Consider the following 21,247-nt stretch of genomic DNA (forward strand, 5'->3'; position numbering starts at 1 on the left):
TCTGTATTCTCTCTACTGTTTTCTTTGAAATGTTTACAAATTAAGGGGTCATACCAGTTGTATATATATTAAAATAAGCAAAACATGTTGAAACAAGAATGTGTCCATAGTACACGGATGCCACATCGGCACTATATTTACTAAGTTTCGAGTTGATTTGACTTCAACTTGCTTCATAAAAAAATACCACCACTAAAAAATTTAACCTGAAGCGGGATAGACGGACGTACGTACGAACGAACGAACACACGGAAACACAGACTAGAAAACATAATGCCCATAAATGGGCCATAAAATTTTATTGTTGAAAGTGAAAGTAGTGATTTGGCAAAAATGAAAGTAGGGTAGAGATTAGAGGGAGGCAGGACCTTTTTCGGAAGCGGGATCGGGTGTTTTTTACCTCGGGATTTTGGTATTAATCCTTACGGGATCCTGGAATATGTTTTTTGATTTCGGGATTTCGGGATATGAATTTATTTAAATTCTGTATATCGGAATTTCAGGTTTTTAAGCCCGGGATTTCGGGATCAGGGCCCTCCGACCACCCCTAAAATTAGCCTTAGTCGGTCTAAGACATTTAAACAAGATTCATATCCTATCATTGGCATGTTAATAAGGCTCTCAAAGGAAAAAGCATCGGATGATCCTAGAAGCATATTTTCATAGACTAATAATGGTCTATATATAAGCAGTTACATTTATTTCATGTGTGAAGCGGTGCAAATTTTGAATTAAATTTGACTTTTACCAAAGATGCATTGTAGCAAAGGAGTAGAATAATTGTGGTCTGAGGCCAGAAACACGAAAATAATTGAATTTAACAGAAAGGAAACAAATATCAAACTTTGGAAAATGGGAGAGGGCTTTTGATACCTTAAAAAAAATTATGAAATTCTCCATACATAATATCTTTTACAAAAAATCATCCTACAGCAGTTCAGAAGATGTATATGCCCGCGATTTCGCGGGTGTGTTCTAGTTAATTTTTAAAACAGAATAATAAAGTACTAACACAACACATAACTGTTTTATCTAGGTTTTTATCTTAAAAAGTGGTAAATTTAGAAAATTTTAATATTGTCGCCAATGGCAGAATAAATAGTACCGTTTTCCCTGAAGGGAAAACGGTAGTATTTAATTTTCCCAGCATTAGGTTGGCCTTTTGTGTACCCAAGGCAGGTGAAGGAAGTCAAATTAGGAGCGATGTGATTGGATGTAAGGGTACAATATATTTTTTATTTATCTATGAATAACTGCAGTGTGTATATTTATAATATAAATTTTAAAACCTATTGAAATATTTTCTAGAGAATTATTCGAAAAGACTTGCAAAATTTCATAAATTTGGTGCAAAATGACGGTGGGCATGGATAACATAAACAAGCTCCGTTGGAAGTTGGTCATGATTCGTTTATAAATTTACATCGTTTCAATGTATGATTTGTAAAGAAAATGATATAGAAACACTTTAACAGACAATACAGAAACTGACCTAATTTTTCATCCGACATCTTGGGATGACCGTGAATGCAGTTACGGTCATCAGCTTTACCCCAGTGTATATAGAATCGGATTGAAAACTATAGGAGCAGTTACTTAAAAAAAAATGTAGATCTATTAACGTCTTTTATAAATTTTGCTATAAAATTGATAGGTTCGCAAGTCTTGAAAACGAAATAAAACAATTATGCAATTAAACAATTCCATAACAGCAGTTGGACATCTATAAAGATGCAAAAATGCGTGATATTTAAAGATAATATTTATTAATAAATTACAAATAAAGTTTTGTTGAATAATGGAAGAATTGCACAGAAGTTAAAGAGAATATTTATCACTAAATTGTAAAATAAAATGATAGAAGAATAAACGTAAATAAAATTAATTAAAGAAAGTTTAACTTGTTTATAGAACAATTTCCTAAAATATAAATGTAAAGTGTTTAATCTTTTAAGCATATTTGATAAAGTTGTCTCAAAAATGTCCCCCAGCTAATTGATAAATGTGTCAGCTTCGAAGGAATAAATATAATTGTATATACTTTTGAAATTAATAGACTTGAACAATTAAGATTAAGTAATTCTGCCTTTAACGATATATAGTCAATTGTTTATTAAAAGAGATCAAAGAAAGCTATTGTGTTGAGTAACAAAATAATATGTGTCAAATTAAGTCCAGCCTGCTATATAAAGTCGTGCAAAACTATTTGGTTCACTAGACTGTGTGAACCAGAATAGAATGTAGTTAGCAGACTGGATTGTCTTTTAAAGGTTAGTAAATATGTTAATGTGTTTAATAGTTTGTTTTATAAATTTAGAGGAAAAAGAATTAAAAGATGTTTCCCAGTAAAGTAATTTTAATCACATTCGCATGTAAATTCGTGGTATAGATTAAATAAATAATAGGCAAAGTTTGAAATGATGTTTAGGTAAATGATTTGTATAAAAGATTCTAAAGTTATAAAAAAGGAATTAACTTATTCGTAAAGATAACTTTTGAAAATACAATTCTTAATTTGATACTTGATTAAATATTAAAAGTCAACGAATTAAGGGGAGATAACAAATGACACGACTGTTCATTTATGGCGCGTATACTATTGTCGGGTTTTGTATTATTGTTCGATTTATATCGCGAATTATTTGATGTATAACTATGATGGAAAAGTAATGTAATCTGTAATTGTAACTGTTGTAAATTTGACTAGACTGTGTGAACCAGAATAGAATGTAGTTAGCAGACTGGATTGTCTTTTAAAGGTCCCGTTGTCATGCCGAGTCCAAGCTAGTTCCCAAATAATGTAACATCAATGTGAGCAGTTCCCCGGAAAAAAGAATCGATAAAACCATGAGAGAAAGAGCACAACATGAATCACAAAAACGGGACCAAGTTCCCGCATAATACATCTTTAATATGTGTGTAATTTATCAACACAATTTTAAGGATCACCACACATACTATCGACCTTTACGGCTAATTGTTCCTTTCTGTCAAAAATGGTCCAGTTTTACAACCCAACATCAACATTTTACAGATCGATATTGACCTGGTTTTATTTTCGATCTATTTTTAAAATAAAATTATATTAAGTATCAGAAAAATTCATGCTTTTTTTATTTAAGGAATGACTGTAATATTTTTTCTGTCTATGAAGAAATAACATAAAAAGTTTGGTGCACACTGAATAACGCGTGTAGCGGGTTATTAAACAGTGTGCACCACATTTTTTTAATGTTATTTCGAATAGACAGAAACAAATATTACAGTCATTTCTTATAATTTAATTCTAAATTCCATTTTAAACCGTATAAAACCATGACAAAACGTTGATGACGTCACGGTCACATGACTAAATTGTGTCTATGGGTTCATAACAAAATAACGTCAACCAATCAGAAGACGCGTTGCATCCAAAATTAAATTATTCAGAAATAACTCATAGTTATCAAATGGTCACAAATTGAGAAACAAACGTCATTTTTTGCCGTATATTTATCAAAATAAAAAAAATTTGCACTATTTACAGTTTTATAAAATTTGGTCCACATAATCTTCCTGAAACATGAAACGAAATGTCGTTTTAAAAAATAGGGGTCCATGCACTCGTTTTCAAATTAAATCAGTTTGAATTATAAAAATCAGTCGAAAACTGCATCTTTTCCCGATATGTCACAGTTTGACGTCGCGAAAATAACATTTTACGTTAGCGTTGAAACTATAAAACCGTAACGTTAAACGTTATATAAATCTGATTGAAATGTATTTTCCTTTGTCTTGTTTGATTGTATAAAAAAAATTTGACATATTAAGTTTCTCAGTGAAAAGTAAGTTACTTAATCACTAAAATGTCGGCGGGTCAATTTTGTTTGAACAATAGTCGGTATTGTTATATAGTTTTTTTTTACATTATTTTGAATTATTTAGCAGGGTTGATTTAAACACTATTCCATTATCGGATGAACAGAAATATAAAATAAAATGGGAAGCGGAGTATACGTCAATGCGTGCGACGACACGCAAACGAATCCAGAAGACAAATAGAGAGGAAAAAAACTTCCTTTTAACATTTAACACTCGTAAAAAAAGAATAAACATAGGAGTACGATAATGAACCAACAGTTTCTTTTCTAAGTTATGTTGAAAATTGGCCAGGCTGTAAGGACATGTAGGTGTAGTATTTTTTTTGTAAACAATTGCTTGATCTTTAACCTAATTATTAGTATATTGAGTACATCTATACCATGTTTCAGCGACAAATACATTTTCGCTCCAGTTGTTGATATCACTTTAGTGAGAACGAGGTAGGCGCGATAACTGCTACTGCAATAATAATTAAGAATTGTTTTGCTTTAATCCATATATGTATCAAGGCACAATAGTAGTGCAATTCAATGCTGCTATTTCTGCAACAACAAAAAAAGTTCAGTGATTTCAATTGCAAATTATTTACGTTTATTAATTAATCTCTTTTTAAATATTATATATTTGTTAAATATACTTTATGAAGTAATAAGAAAGATCAATGTCGTCTTGAGATGATGATGATGGATGTCAAGAGGCAATGTTATAAGCATATTCAAGACGAGAACATGTAAATGTTATATAGATATTAAATCTGTTTTGCACTAGATCGGCACGCTTAAGTAGATTTATTAATGTTGTAGTACACTAGGTAGCAGCATACAAGGCATGTCATCTTTTCCCGGATACTTTATTTTGACATCGAACCGACCGTTTTTTTCTGACTCGTTACTGCCGCGTTCTTTGCGTAGAAGCAGCGAATACCAATTTTAAAGTCTCTTGTTTGAACAATTTAAGCGTCTCGTACTAAGATATATAGAACCAAACTAAACATTTTTTAAGAACATTTTATTTTAAATACGTAAATAAGCACACTCAGTCTGGTAATTGTAATTACTATAAAAATATATCAATAATAATCAAAGTAATAGATTTAATAAAAACAATGTTTTAACAAAACCAAAACCAATTTGCAGGTTTCGACAAAAGTAAATTCATTTCGTAGTCCTGAAAAGGAAACTCTTAATCAACAGAGTCTAGATTGTGAATTAATAACACTAAGAAAGGAGGGACGAAAGATATCAGAAGGACAGTCAAATTCATAAATCGAAAACAAACTGACAACGCCATTGCTGAAATGAAAAAGACAAACAGAAAATAATAGAACCCATGACACAACATAACATCATTCCTCGGATTGGTGTAGGTAAATGTTGAATAGATTTAGTCTTACAGTGGTTATTGCGCTTTTTAAAGAAAGGGGCGAGTGTGACCTTAACAAGCAACCTATGTATTCTTATCTTGGATGTTTTCTTCTTTCCTGCAAATCGGAACTGTTTTCACCATTAATTTTGTACGCATTGCGAAATCAAATTGAAGTGCTTCATAAAAGTTTAATTCATTGTCCTGTTCAAATAACAAAAATAACAGGTAACACGGCAAATAAAGCATTATTCGTGATTACAAATTAGTAAACGACAAATTAGCAAATATATTAATAAAGTTAAGAATGAAAACTGGTAATGTGTCAAAATTCAGCATTCACCAGGAGAAGAACTTCACAAAATATAAATATTGGACTTTTCAACCCATTACACAAATATTTCGCAATATAAACTAAAAAACAAATTGACAGAATCATACCTGCTTTGTTTTATATTAATTGATGCTCACCATTGTAGATACAAAATAAGTATTTTGTCTTAGGGAAGGATGAAACGTACATTTTTAAGATCATTGTGATTCAAGGAAAAAATTCTCTGAAAATGACATTATATCATTTTGTTTTGGCACTATACAGTTCAGAAAGAAAATTGTGTACATGTTGCGTTCGCGGGAAAGGTTTTGCAACAAAAAAGGTATAACCATTGGAATGAAATGTGCTCTGCCTTCTGCCGAATGGTTTTTAACACGTCTTTTATGGATATTATTGATCGAACTACAGGCGGTAATCCTTTTATATTTATTCTATCATTGTCAAATATAAGTCCTGTCTATTTTCTATACAATTTCCTCCGTATGAAGCACATTAAAACCACAAATGGGCCTTGGTGACCCTATTGTCTAAGTAGTGAATCGAACAACTGTTTCACTAGCCAGTCAACGTTTAGTTTTCAGTTCGATCCCGCACGGGGTAGGTGCATTCGACTCTAATCTGAAATGACCAAGATTGTTAGTTTTCCTACCGAAGGTTTGTGGTTTTCGCCGGACATTACAACTTCCTAAACCAATGAAAACTGATTGCAACGAAATAGTACAACAGTGTTGAAAATGGGATTTAACACAAATCAATTAATCAATCAATCAATCAACGAAACCACTAAATGTTATATAGTCTTAAATCTGAATATAGATATCGTGCAAAACCTTTTTTTCTATTATAGAACATGTCTTACGTTAAATGGCATTATGCTTCAAAACTTGTTAACAAACGGTATTAAATTAACATTCGCTTATCTAAAAATTACCTGTTTGAAATGAACCGCCATTTAAATGTCTCACTTAAACTGTTTGTTTATTTGTTACATTGTGACCATGACTCTCGACTACCACGTGATCAGTTTCTATTTTTGCATTATTACCTTCCTTGTCAATGTACCCTTTTGCGTTTCAGCTTGTGTTATTACTCCAGATTTGATTCAGGTAAGTATTGGAATACTTATATTTGGTAGTAATCAGTAAATAGGCTTTTCCAATTAACATTTTAATTTGTAATTCGGCGATCATTTACCAGGTAATGTCGAGGATATGAAATATAGGTTCATTTATATCATGTATGATAACGTAGTATATTAATAACTTTTAGCTCACCTGGACCTAAGGGCAATGTGTGAATGTGTGATAACGACATCATTTTGGTTATAACTTCGGCCTCCCGAAGCGGAAGTAAAAATATAAGGATTCCTAGGTTAGCAAGTCTTGGAAACGATGTTCCTTCGTGCTAACCGGCAAAATGTGCTTCAATATAAACCCACAATAAATGAATTAAAGAGCAGAATCTATATTTATATTTCGAAATTAAAATTTTACTTCTGGGACAGATTGAAGCAAAACAAATTCTGAAAGTTCAAAGACAATACAAACATTGTGTAGATGATCCCAACTCTTTCCCTGTTTATACTGTCTAGTATATGATTTTAATTTATAAACAATGTCATATACCTTTTAAATAACACTTTTATCTGAATCGGTTATTTTATTTTCGATCTATTTTTAAAATAAAATTATATTTTATAAGTATCCGAAAAATTTATGCTTTTTTTATTCAGATATGCTGTATATTTATCAAAATTAAAAAAATTGCACTATTTACAGTTTTACAAAATTTGGTCCACATAATCTCCCTGGAAAATGAAACGAAATGTCGTTTTAAAAAATAGGGGTCCATACACTCGTTTTCAAATTAAATCAGTGTGAATCATAAAAATCAGTCGAAAACTGCATCTTTTCTCGATATGTCACAGTTTGACGTCGCGAAAATAACATTTTACGTTAGCAACGTCATTACCTCCCCTGTAACTGTATCGTATGCCCTTAAATCTGACTGAACTTTAGTAAACTCTGCAATAACACCACCAAAACATTTAACAATGAAAAAGGGACATTCCCTTCTATACTGATATTTACGTTTTGTTGGAATTAATGGACGATCAGACTTCGATTTATTATATTACTTGGACGTCATGTCTACTGCATGTGTTTAATGCCACACATGACAATATTCACAAAAAAGATACATGATATATTCTACATGTTAAAACAACAGATCGTGTCTTTTTATAGCTGACTATGCAGTATGGGTTTTGGTCATTAATAAAGGCCGTAACTGTATTTTAAAGTTGTTTTATCTTGATGTCATTTGGATGAGAGTAGTCTCATTGGCAATTTTACCACATATGTTTCTGTTAAGGTAGCACAATACAAAGATTTTTTTACTTCCAATCACTAACCTTTGAAAGGCTGCAACTTTCTTATGAATGCATATAAAATAATAAAAGAGGTATACATAGATAGATAAAAGATTAATCTTTTAAATGAATGCAATATTTTTATTATGCAATCATTATGTAATCAATTATTATGTAATTAGTGGCAAAATCTGGGTAAGTTCACTTGAATGAATTTAGCTCTATCATCTCTTTAACTATACAGAAAATTTAACAAAATCTCAATCAACACACCATGGGCTTCAAAAGGGTGTCTCAGATTGTCCCTATTGTATTCCATTCTCTCATAAATCTCTAATTAGTGTAAACATCCTAACCACATAAAAGAAGATAATGTTTAATTAGGTGTAAAATTTGTTTTATACATTCTATCTGAAATCTGAGACACCCTTTTGTAGATAATGGCCATAGGAACAACATATAATAAAATCAACCCTCTAGGGATACCTATTCAGAAGCTAATTTCATTTGAAAGTGGAAATTTGGGGGAAAATATTTTACACACAGTTAACATTATAATTGGTTACATAATTGTTGCATGATACTAACATTGCATTAATTTGAAAGAGTAATCTGTTAGCTATATAAAACTACCACTTTTATAAATTTTCAAGCATTATTAAGAAAGTTACAGCATTTTAAAACTTGGGAGTTGGAGTTATAAAATCTTTGTATTGTGCTACCTAAATACATAAACACATCTTGATTCATAGAAAAATATAACGCAGAACTCTGATGCTGTTTAGAAAGAAAGCTAAACTTGTACAGCATTGTGTTTCTTACATGACGCTACAATATTGTAAACATCATTGTAAAGATTTTTCAGGGTGTAGACATTTTCAATACACCATTCAAATAATGGGTAAAATATTATAATAAATATTGACAACCTTATGGTCAACTACTATCCCCGAATATCAAATGGAATGACTTTAAAATATGTTAATTGTCGAGGATGAAACAATACTGATAAGTTCAACTACATGCATGATCAATCTGCAAATTATTTAATCATGATAAAAGCAGTCACGATTATGTATAGCCACACCATAATTGAACCACGCTTATAACCTGAATCAAGACCAATTCCAACACAAGCTGTAACACAAAAAGAGCTAAATAGACAAGGAAAGTAAAATGTAGCAATAGAACCTGATCACATGATTGCCTGCTAACATGGTTATACAATGCAAACGAGTGAAAAAGAGTTACATGATCTTGAACCGGTTGTTTATTTTAAATCTTTCCGTGAGCAGTACCTGAAATTGCTTCTATTAAACGGACGTGTATCATATTAATGAATTATTAATTTTCATTCTTCATTATACCACGTTATTTTGATTGCCTATCACCTATCTCGTGTCATTCTGATATATACATTCATTTCAAAATTAAATGTAAGATTCATGATAACACGAGCGTACCTCACTCTATAAATTACACAGTCAGGTAGATGAAATAAAAAAAAAGTGATAGAAAACGTGTTTTCATGATCCTAGCAAATCAAATAAAATGTCATTAGAAGTATTAAATTCGTCTCTTAAATTTTGTACAGGGTTGCAAAAGCGTTGACCGTTCGCACATTTCTTCAGTCAGCGACATCAATTGTAGAAGTTATTTCTCTTGAACGATGACTTTTCCCAATTATTTATTTCTTTTGTCAAATATTATTAGCAGTTATAGAAACAATTTAAAAGCAGAACAATGAGCAAACTATTTTGTTTTCGATTGACGAGTTTGAATGTCCGTTTGGTATCTTTCGCGTCTCTCTTATAACAAGTGTGATAATGTGGTCATGTTGCTTAACTAGCAGATCTTAGATTGCTGATTGTCTGTCTTTTGATTGTTTTGCTAACTCCTTATTATTTTTGCATATAAATGTGTACAGAACACGTACAGTTCAACAATTACACAAAATAAAACAGATTACATTCACAACTTTTGAAACTATAAAACCGTAACGTTAAACGTTATTTAATTCTGATTGAAATGTATTTTCCTTTGTCTTGTTTGATTGTATAAAATAAAATTGACATATTAAGTTTCTCAGTGAAAAGTAAGTTACTTAATTACTAAAATTTCGGCGGGTCAATTTTGTTTGAACAATAGTCGGTATTGTTATATAGTTTTTTTTACATTATTTTGAATTATTCAGCAGGTTTGATTTAAACACTATTCCATTATCGGATGAACAGAAATATAAAATAAAATGGGAAGCGGAGTAAACGTCAATGCGTGCGACGACACGCAAACGAATCCAGAAGACAAGTAGAGAGGAAAAAAACTTCCTTTTAACATTTAACACTCGTAAAAAAGAATGAACATAGGAGTACGATAATGAACCAACAGTTTCTTTTCTTAGTTATGTTGAAAATTGGCCAGTATGTAAGGACATGTAGGTGTAGTATTTTTTTTTGTAAACAATTGCTTGATCTTTAACCTAATTATTAGTATATTGAGTACATTTATACCATGTTTCAGAGACAAATAAATTTTCGCTTCAGTTGTTGATATCACTTTAGTGAGAACGAGGTAGCCGCGATAACTGCTACTGCATAATTAAGAATTGTCTTGCTTTAATCCATATATATGTATCAAGGCAAAATGGTAATGCAATTTAATTTTGCTATTTCTGCAACAACTAAAAAAGTTCAGTGATTTGAATTGCAAATTATTTACGTTTATTAATTAATCTCTGTTTAAATATCATATATTTGTTAAATATATTTTATGAAGTAAAAAGAAAGATAAATGTCGTCTTGAGATGATGATGATGGATGTCAAGAGGCAATGTTATAAGCATATTCAAGACGATAACATGTAAATGTTATATAGATATTAAATCTGTTTTGCACTAGATCGGCACGCTTAAGTAGATTTATTAACGTAGTAGTTCACTAGGTAGCAGCATACAAGAAGGCATGTCATCTTTCCCGGATACCTTAATTTATTTTGACATCGAGCCGACCGTCTTTGATCTGACTCGTTACTTCCGCGTTCTTTGCGTAGAAGCAGCGAATACCAATTTTAAAGTCTCTAGTTTGAACAATTGAATCTCGTACTAAGATATATAGAAGCTAACTAAACCTTTTTTAAGAACATTTTATTTTAAATACGTAAATAAGCACACTCAGTCTGGTAATTGTAATTACTATAAAAATATATCAATAATAATCAAAGTAATAGATTTAATAAAAACAATGTTTTAACAAAACCAAAACCAATTTGCAGGTTCCGACAAAGGTTAATTCATTTCGTAGTCCTGAAAAGCAAACTCTTAATCAACAGAGTCTAGATTGTGAATTTATAACACTAACGAAGGAGGGACAAAAGATACCAGACGGACAGTCAAACTCATAATTCGAAAACAAACTGACAACGCCATTGCTAAAATGAAAAAGACAAACAGACAATAATAGAACACATGACACAATATAACAACATTCCTCGTATTGGTGTAGGTAAATGTTGAATAGATTAGTCTTACAGTGGTTATTGCGCTTTTTTAAAGATGGGGGGTGTGACCTTAACAAACAACCTATGTATTCTGATCTTGGATGTTTTCCCCTTTCCTGCAAATCGGAACTGTTTTCAACATTAATTTTGTACGCATTGCGAAATCCAATTTAAGTGCTTCGTAATAGTTTAATTCATTGTCCTGTTCAAATAACAAAATTATCAGGTATCACGGCAAATAAAGCATTATTCGTGATTACAAATTAGTAAACGACAAATTAGCAAATATATTAATAAAGTTAAGAATGAAAACTGGTAATGTGTCAAAAGCCAGCATGCACCAGGAGAAGAACTTCATAAAATATAAATATTGGACTTTCAACCCATTACACAATTATTTCGCAATATAAACTAAAGAACAATTTGACAGAATCATACCTGCTTTGTTTCATATTAATTGATGCTCACCAATGTAAATACAAAATAAGTATCTTGTCTTAGGGAAGGATGAAACGTACATTTTTAAGATCATTGTGATTCAAGGAAAAAATTCTCTGAAAATGACATTATATCATTTTTTTTTTGGCAGCATACAGTTCAAAAAGAGAATTGTGTACATGTTGCGTTCGCGGGAGGTGTTTTGCAACAAAAAAGGTATAACCATTGGAATGAAATGTGCTCTGCCTTCTGCTGAATGGTTTTAACACGTCTTTTATGGATATTATTGACCGAACTATAGGCGGTAATCCTTTTATATTTATTCTATCATTGTCAAATATAAGTTCTGTCGATTTTCTATACAATTTATGTATGAAGCACATTAAAACCACAAATGGGCCTTAAAACCCTATTGTCTAAGTAGTTAATCGAACAACTGTTTCACTAGCCAGTCAACGTTTAAGTTTTCAGTTCGATCCCGCACGGGGTAGGTACATTCGACTCTAATCTGAAATGACTAGGATTGTTAGTTTTCCTACCGAAGGTTTGTGGTTTTCGCCGGACTCTACAACTTCCTAAACCAATTAGAACTGACTGCGACCAAATAGTACAAAATAAAGGCAACAGTAGTATACCGCTGTTCAAAACTCATAAATCCAGGGACAAAAAACAAAATCGGGGTAACAAACTAAAACCGAGGGAAACGCATTAAATATAAGAGGAGAACAACGACATAACACCGAAACGTAACACACACAGAAACGGACCAAGCATTAGACAAAACACCACGAGAATAACAAATATAACAAGAAAACCAAATACATGAATTTGGGATAGACAAGTACCGTGCCACGTCTGATCTCAATATCTCAAAAATAAGAGAAAACACAAACGACTCAACGTTAAAATGCAACACACAGAAATGAACAATAATATAACAATGGCCATCTTTCTGACTTGGTACAGGACACTTTTAAAGGGGAATAAAAGTGGTGGGTTGAACCTGGTTTTGTGGCATGCCAAACCTCGCACTTTAATGGCAAAGTTAAATATAACATTGAAATGACAACATAATATTACAGGACTACAATACAAATAAATAGGAGAACATATTAGACAAAGAAAAACATGATTAATAGATAACAAAAAGCATCAGGTTTAAAATTCAATACGCCAAAAACGCGCCTTGTCCACACAGGACTTACAAGTGACGCCCAGATATAAAAGATCGAAAGTGAAAAAAGTACAAAGTTGTACAGCACTGGAGATAAAAAGTTGAAAAGGTTTCGCCAAATACGGCATTGTTTTTATGCCCGGGATAAGAACATTCTTATTATATAGAACAATTCATGCTATTGCAAACAGTAAATTTTATCAAATGAATATGAAAGAGATATACATAAAGAAACTGAAGTATTAACTAATCAAAGAAAACTAAACCCGAATACATAACGCCCAGATATAAAAGATCGACAGTGTTGAAAATGAATTAATCAATCAATCAATCAATCAACATAACCACTAAATGTTACATAATCTTAAATCTGAATAAAGATATCGTGCAAAAACTTTTTTTCTATTATAGAACATGCCTTATGCTTCAAAACTTGTTAACACACGGTATTAAATTAACATTCGCTTATCTAAAAATTACCTGTTTGAAATGAACCGCCATTTAAGTGTCTCACTTAAACTGTTTCTTTATTTGTTTACATTGTGACCATGACTCTCGACTACCACGTGATCAGTTTCTATTTTTACATTATTACCTTCCTTGTCAATGTACCCTTTTGCGTTTTAGCTGCTTGTGTTATTACTCCAGGTTTGATTCACGTAAGTATTGGAATACTTATTTTTGGTACAGTAATCAGTAAATAGTCTTTACCCATTAAAAGTTTAATTTGTAATTCGACGATCATTTACCAGGTAATGTCGAGGATATAAAATATAGTTTCATTTATATCATATATGACCACGTAGCATATCAATAACTTTTAGCTCACCTGGACCAGAGGGCAATGTGTGATAACGACTGCAGTCGTACATTCTGGTTATAACTTCGGCCACCCGAAGCGGAAGTGCAAATACAATGATTCGTTCAGTTCACGTATTTGCCAAGCTATTCACATGCTCTGTTTCTGTTGTTGTTTTTTTTTTATAAATCTCATGATTCAGTAAACAGGTAAACTTCGACATCAAACTCGAACGTTAATTATATTTCGATCGACAACCACTTACGTTATAAATGTGTAATAAGAATAAAATATTTCTTAGTTAAGTTCATATTCATGAATTGGTTCGATAATTTAAACATTAAATTTTCAATTAACTCATATCATATGACTTCAACTGTTTTACATGGTCATTTTGGGGCCTTTTATACTGACTATGCGGTATGGGCTTTGTTCATTGTTCAAGGCCGTACGGTGACCAATAGTTGTAAATTTCTATGTCATTTTGGTCTCTTGTGGATAGTTGTCTCATTGGCAATCATACCACATCTTCTTTTTTATATTCAAAATGCACTGATTATTTAAAAACAAATTCGGATATCTTCATCCCATCAAATATCTCAACCACCTTAACAATGAATTATAAAAAAAAAAAAAATGGAAAAAGCAAACTCACCAAAGTTGGCAGACGGGTCTGTGTTTTAGGTAAAATACCATCATTGATGATTTCTCCTATTAAACTTTGTTAAATTTGCCAAAAAAAATTAAAATATTTACGTGGTACGAGTAAAGTGTTATTCTGCCCAGTACTATAGACACAATTTCACAAAACATTCCATTGCATATAAGAAAATAACCCTCAATGGAATTTAACCAATCGAATTTTTACCTCTTGTTTACCGCTATAAAAGCTTAGTATTCATAATACCTCGAGGTTCCAAAATATTCACAAGAAACACCATAAACAAACAATATTGCTTTGAAACACCGATTATGTATGTGTATGACCCAGAAATGTTATACTGCAAAACAATGTAGGCTTATTTCCCCACAACTGTCAAATCAAATATATGTTTTTTCTACTATTTTTCGTATTCAACTGGATGTGACGTACTATGATTTTTACTCATATAGTTATTTTTCTTTTGCGACATTTGTTATGTATTCATAGGTTTTGTAGATCAGCAGGTTGAAAAGTACCACCTCTATATAAAAATATTATATACAAACAGTCCTTATTCAATGCTGATCAGATGAAAACATTGGTTGCAATATTTGTACATAAACAGTCACCTTTTTATTTTCCGTTTTGCAAAATCGTGACCGAAGTACTTCACAGGACACCGGTATCTTACATACTTTTATGAGTTCCCTTTTCTACGTAGCAACAATTGTATATATTTATAGAACAAACGAGTCGTACCATTTTGTACCAAAAAAAACATAGTTCACAGAATTATGTATTTCTAGTTTATCCTGCATAATGCAGATGTTCATTAAAGTTCAGTTCCCATTTATCTGGAAAACAAACTCACAAAGGCGGGAATTATTGACTAATAGAATAACTCAAAAGGGATATATTGGTCCACATTTGTATTAATTTTAACTTAAATGATATTTTATTTATTAAACTTGTAAGTCATATGGTAATCTTTTTGTTTGGAAGAACTGAAGTAATCGAAAGAAATAATATTTGTAAGTAAAACTCAAATTAACTTGGTAGGTCTTTTTTTGTTAAGTACTGTTAGGATAAGAATACATGAACAGATAATAATTCGCTGATTCGTATTTAATCAAAATAAATCTTTTGATACTGCACGTCTAAATGTTTATGAATTTACCAGGACTTATGATTGTAACATCATCTACAAACAAAACTTAATTTTTTCAAACGATTGACTTGATCGATTGTCTAACACAATAAGCTAGCTATAAAACCAGATTTAACCCACCATTTTTTCTTCTTATAATGCATATGCCTAGTCAGAGGTATGGCAGTAGATTTTCGATTGATCCGTTGATTAATTGCGTTTGATTTCGTTATTAAGGTCTTTCCTTTTACTAAAGGGAAAGACCTTACTGTATTTCTTCCGTTTATTATTATTCTTTTTGTTCCGCCAAACTTTGACAAAATTTCCCTCCGTAACCGTAAGACGTGTCGCTTTCATATTCACACTTTGTATCGGTGTCATGAATACCTATCCGGAACTCACCCTGTGAGTCGAAATATTTTGTCGGTTCGGAGTAATCCCTCCGAAACCCAAAAACCTTGTTATCGTTCCAACACCGTAACCGTAATAGGTAGAAAAAAAACGAAGGGTGAAATTTGTTCAGGACCAGACCCCGGTTCTTCGTTACCTTTGGATCGAAAAGATTCAACGACTCATTGGTAGGGTTATGCCCCTATGAAAATTAACCGGTGTCGGTTGGCCACCAAAACTCAGAAACTGTAAGTCGTAGACACCTAGGATCTTCACCAATCATCATCAATTCATGTATCTTTGAAAAATACCTCAAGGTCAAATTTGTATGTTGACCTTGACCTTTGACCTAACACCTTGTTATGGGATAATCTCAGAAACCATTATACTTACAGAAATTTTAAATGGTGGAAAATGTTTGGGTCGTTACAGCGCAACTTTGTTACATTTTGACCGCAGAGATTTGACCTTTTTTTAAGGGGCATAAAGCCTCTTTTACGTTTCTGAAAAGACAAAATCAGCTTTTACTATATAACCGTAGGTCCTAGACCCATGGGGTCTTCAGCAATGACATTGGGGACTAATGACCTTGACAAAGGTCAAAAGGTCAAAGGTCAAGGTCATGTCCAAGATAGCGAATTTAGTGTTTTTAACCTTATTTAAAGGATTTTCAGTGTGTTTTAAAGCTTTTCAATACATTCTACGTCTATTTGAACATGTATTTTACATTGCAAAAGGAAAGACCTCTCAATTGTTCAAGAACAATTGACAGTTTAATTATGTATTGAGTTCCGCTTTTTGCATAATGTTTAAGTTGATCGTATGCCACTAGTACTGCTGGTGGAGTTTTAATTCCCCGAGGGTATCACCAGCCTTTAGTGCTGACATGAATTATCATTGAAATGGTCATATCTATAAGTTATCTATTGACGAAACTTTTGAATTCTTGAAATTCAAAGGCTTTTTTACCCCAGGAATGGATAACCTTAGCTGTATTTTGCAAAACTTATAGGATTTTTGGTCCTCAATGCTCTTCAACTTCGAGTTTTATTTGGCCTTTTTAACTTTTTTGGATTCGAGCGTCACTGATAAGTCTTTTATAGACGAAACATGCGTCTGGCGTTAATACAAAATTTAATCCTGGTATCTATGATGAGTTTATGGCAAACATGGTAAAAAATGATTTCACAAGTACTCCTCATTTTTTCCTCAATTGATCACGTCTTATCTGACTTTGCATACTATTAGTCAGTCACAGTATTACCTCCTAGAAATAATGCAAGAGAAGTGATATACCTAAATGAAAATCTCAGTAGCCAGATGTATTCCATTTCAACTCATCTTATGGTGACTAGATTGCACATATGGATACAAAAGTTTCATTAACTTCTAAAAAAAAAAGCAAGATTCATAACTTTTCTGCATTGCCATTTTGTCTAGTCTTCAACGAATCGAGTGAAATGTTATTCAACATGTTCAAGTTGCAACTAATATTCCAATGGTCTCACATGGTTACTATTTTAATCTTGAAAGACATTCCAGTGAATATCTTTTCATAAACGTTCATGTGAATACATGTATATGATATGTATTTGTTTGTTTTGTTTAAAATGTTCATATATTGATGAGCTATATTTTTATTTTGCAGCTGTTAAACATAGTTTTATAATGGCTAGTGCAGCACATGTGTGTGGAATATGTGATCTTCGTCACGTGACAAAACCATCTGTAGCATGGTGTCCAGAATGTGATGAAGGATTTTGTTCGGATTGTGAAGAACACCACAGCCTGTCAAAGGCAACCCGACATCACAAAACGATGAAAATAGCAGAATACCAGACACTACCTCAAGATGTGCTACAGATCACCCAGTCTTGTACCAAGCATAATGAAAAAATAATTTTATACTGCAGAGATCATGAAACACCGTGCTGTGGTAAATGTGTCAATGAAGGTCATAAAGGATGCAATAAAGTTGTCAATCTAGACGACATCGTCAAGAACGCAAAGACCTCCACCTCTTTCCAAGAAATTGAGGAAACGCTTGTTGAATTGTTGGACAATATTAAAGAAATACAAAACACGTACAAAGGAAATCTTACCAATCTTTCAGAAAGCAGAAACCAGATTGAAAAACAAATTCAGGACATTCGTTCTAAGATCGATACTCACCTGAATACGATACAGAAGAAGTTGATAGATGAAGTCAACAAAGTAGAGGAAACCGAAATAAAGAAAGTTCGTCTGCTGGTGAAACATTAGAAGAAAAGGAGAATCATTTAACAAAGTACCAGAATTCAATTGCAAATATCAAGCAGCATGCTTCCGACCTCCAGACATTTATGTCAATCAGACAAATAGAGCAGGATTTATCTAAAAACAACGAGTTCATTCAATCATGTGTCAACGGAGACGCGGTTAATACCAGGGTCATCACTTGTAGTATTGACAAATCAATCGAGACCATTACTAGAAGCGTACAAAGATTTGGGGAAATAGCTGTAGTAGTGAGGCCAACTAAAGCAGCATTACGAGACAGAAAAAAAAACACAAGCTCAAATGATTATTCCGCAACTACCAACTAAATCAATTGACAATGTTACAGCGCTGTTACAGCAGACGATCAAGACAACATCAAAGAACGTGCGAGGTTGTTGTATTCTTCCGGATGGTAGACTGGCGTTAACCTGTTATAACAGGGCTGTGCTAATTTTGATAAAGGCTGACGGTTATAAAGACTTTGAGATACAACTACCAGGTGCAGTCGATGTAACAAATGGAACCAGAGACAACATATTGATTGTATCTTCAAATAGTCAAAAGACCGGCCTAAGTATTATTGACATTAAGAATAGGGCGATTACGAAATTCATTCCTATCGAATATCAGTGTTATGGTGTAGTAGTACATAACGACAATGTAATATTTTGTACAGAATTCGAACTGAAGATACTTAACCTTCAGACCGAATCTATTAATACGATCACAAATGAAAACATATCAGAGTTTTCATATGTCGACACAAATGGAAAATACATTTATTACACAGCACTGTATGAAGATTCTGTTACGTGCTGTGACTTTAAAGGTGTCATTCAATGGACATTTACATATAAAAAAAATCCTCGTGGTATTGCTCTAAATGACGACGGCTTTTTGTTTGTTTTATCAAATGATTTAGTTGTTCTTATCTCGCCTTGTGGTAAACAGTATAAACAAATAATAACTAATAGGGATGAGCTAGGATATGCCCAGGCGTTGCATTATGACAAAACAAAAGATATTTTGTTAGTTGCAAAAAGAGAAGAAAACGCATTTGTGTACAAAGTTGGTTTAAATTGAAATAATAAATCAAAATTGTAGTATAGAAAGTTATCTTTCGGTTTTAAAACAGGGACATTCCACATTTCACAAAAGCAAAAGCAAAGATATTTTTTCATGTGGAAAAACGAATTTTGCCCTAAAATAATATCTATCCATGACTTTTCTTGTATCTTGGTTAGTTTTACATGATTGACTGCACACTAAGTTTGAGTTTGACCTTTCAAATAATACATCTATAAGTCCTGGATTTTGTTATCAATGTGTCTAAGTCTTACATTTTTCTATTCATGTGTCGAAGTCCTTAGTTGTGTTATTTATGTGGCTTAGTCCTAAATTGTGTTTAAATTGCTTTTTCAAAAAATTCTTTTTATGTAAGTTACATTTAAAAAAAAAGAGGAGTTTGAGATTTAGAAGAATGACACACAACTAGAATATTTAGATTACATAATTAAGCCATGTAACAAAGAGACATGTAAGCGTAAAATTATTGACTCTGGGTTATGAAAATTACATGTTAATTTAGGCTTTTATTAAACAACCTTTTTATACTACTAAAATGTGTAAAATTATTTATAACAATGATTTGATTGTTGACTGAACCAGTGAAAATATGTTATGGTCAAAGGAGCGATACAAGGTGCCTTTTGGTTTGTCAAACTAGGAGAACGCTAAGGAATCAGTGGTCATGTGACCACGCCCCTTTGGAAACAATAATTTCAAAACCAAAATAAAGTTTAAAAAAAATTATAGGTATTAAATTTACCTTGATCTGATTGTAACACTTTCTTTCTATTTTCCTTCCATATAGGGAGTCAACAAAAGGTCTAGTAGCAATTTCGGCTTTATATATATTATGTGTGTATTTATTGTCTTGCTTACAATATAGTTATGCAAACTGAACACTTTCTTGATTTTGATCATAAAGATAATGTTGATCATTTATGAATTTAAATATCCGACATTTTTTATGGGTAAATGGACAGAATGACATTATTAACACCTTTCCCAATTAAAAACGGTTGTTTAGGTAATAAAGAGTAAAATAATAAAAATACTGAACTCCCAGGAAAACTAAAAACGGGATGTCCCTAATCAAATGGCAAAACGAAATAATGAAACACAATAAACGATTGGACAACAACTGTCATATTTTTGACTTGGTACAGGCATTTTCAAATGTATAAAATGGTGGATTGAACTTGTGTTATAGCGCTAAACTTCTCACTTGTAAGTCAGTCGCATCAAGTGCCATCATATTTATAACGGTGCGTGAACAAAACAGACATAATGAGTAAAGTTGTCAAAATATGGGTTAAGCACTGTGTCATAATCTCAAAACAAACAATTATTTAACAAAGAAGCACACAAAAAGATTTATCATATTTAACAACCACATTCATTGCTGCGCGTGTGTGACGTCAGAAAATGTAAACGTCACACAGAAAGAAATATAAATAATTTTGTCGTTCTAATAAAATTGAGAATGGAAATGGGGAATAAGTATATTCAGAAATATTATAATTTCACCTGGGGAATTGTGGTATACAGGGTTAAAAAATCAAAAGTTAATTTAGAACTTATTTCAGAAAAAGACCGAGATTTAAAATTATTCAGAAGTTCTTTAGAATTTTTAAGAATCAACATATGGTTTTGTCGTTCAAGTATTTTTCAAAATTATAATAGAACAAGAACTTAATTGCGGGATCTTTAAAAGTGTAAAGCCACGTCATATGTACTAAAGAAACACTAAAAGTCACACGTACAAAACACACAATCAAAAATGAAAGATAATACAAACACATGAACGGGATGTTTCAGTACCGAGCTACGTCAAATGGATATCCCAGAAAACAGAACAAACAGTAAAAGCAATATAAATAATAGAATAAAGACAAATAAATAAAAGAAC

At 32.0% G+C, this 21,247-nt stretch overlaps 1 long non-coding RNA gene across 1 annotated transcript; it reads left to right on the forward strand.

The window, feature by feature from the left end:
* Positions 1–13,522: 13,522 nt before the first annotated feature.
* LOC143083621 (uncharacterized) lies at positions 13,523–19,385 on the forward strand. Its single transcript, XR_012980808.1, has 2 exons — positions 13,523–13,694; positions 17,663–19,385. It is a non-coding gene; the product is annotated as an uncharacterized LOC143083621 (long non-coding RNA).
* Positions 19,386–21,247: the final 1,862 nt, after the last annotated feature.

The sequence above is a fragment of the Mytilus galloprovincialis genome, chromosome 7, assembly GCF_965363235.1.
Source record: "Mytilus galloprovincialis chromosome 7, xbMytGall1.hap1.1, whole genome shotgun sequence".
In the NCBI taxonomy this organism is placed as follows: Eukaryota; Metazoa; Mollusca; class Bivalvia; order Mytilida; family Mytilidae; genus Mytilus; species Mytilus galloprovincialis.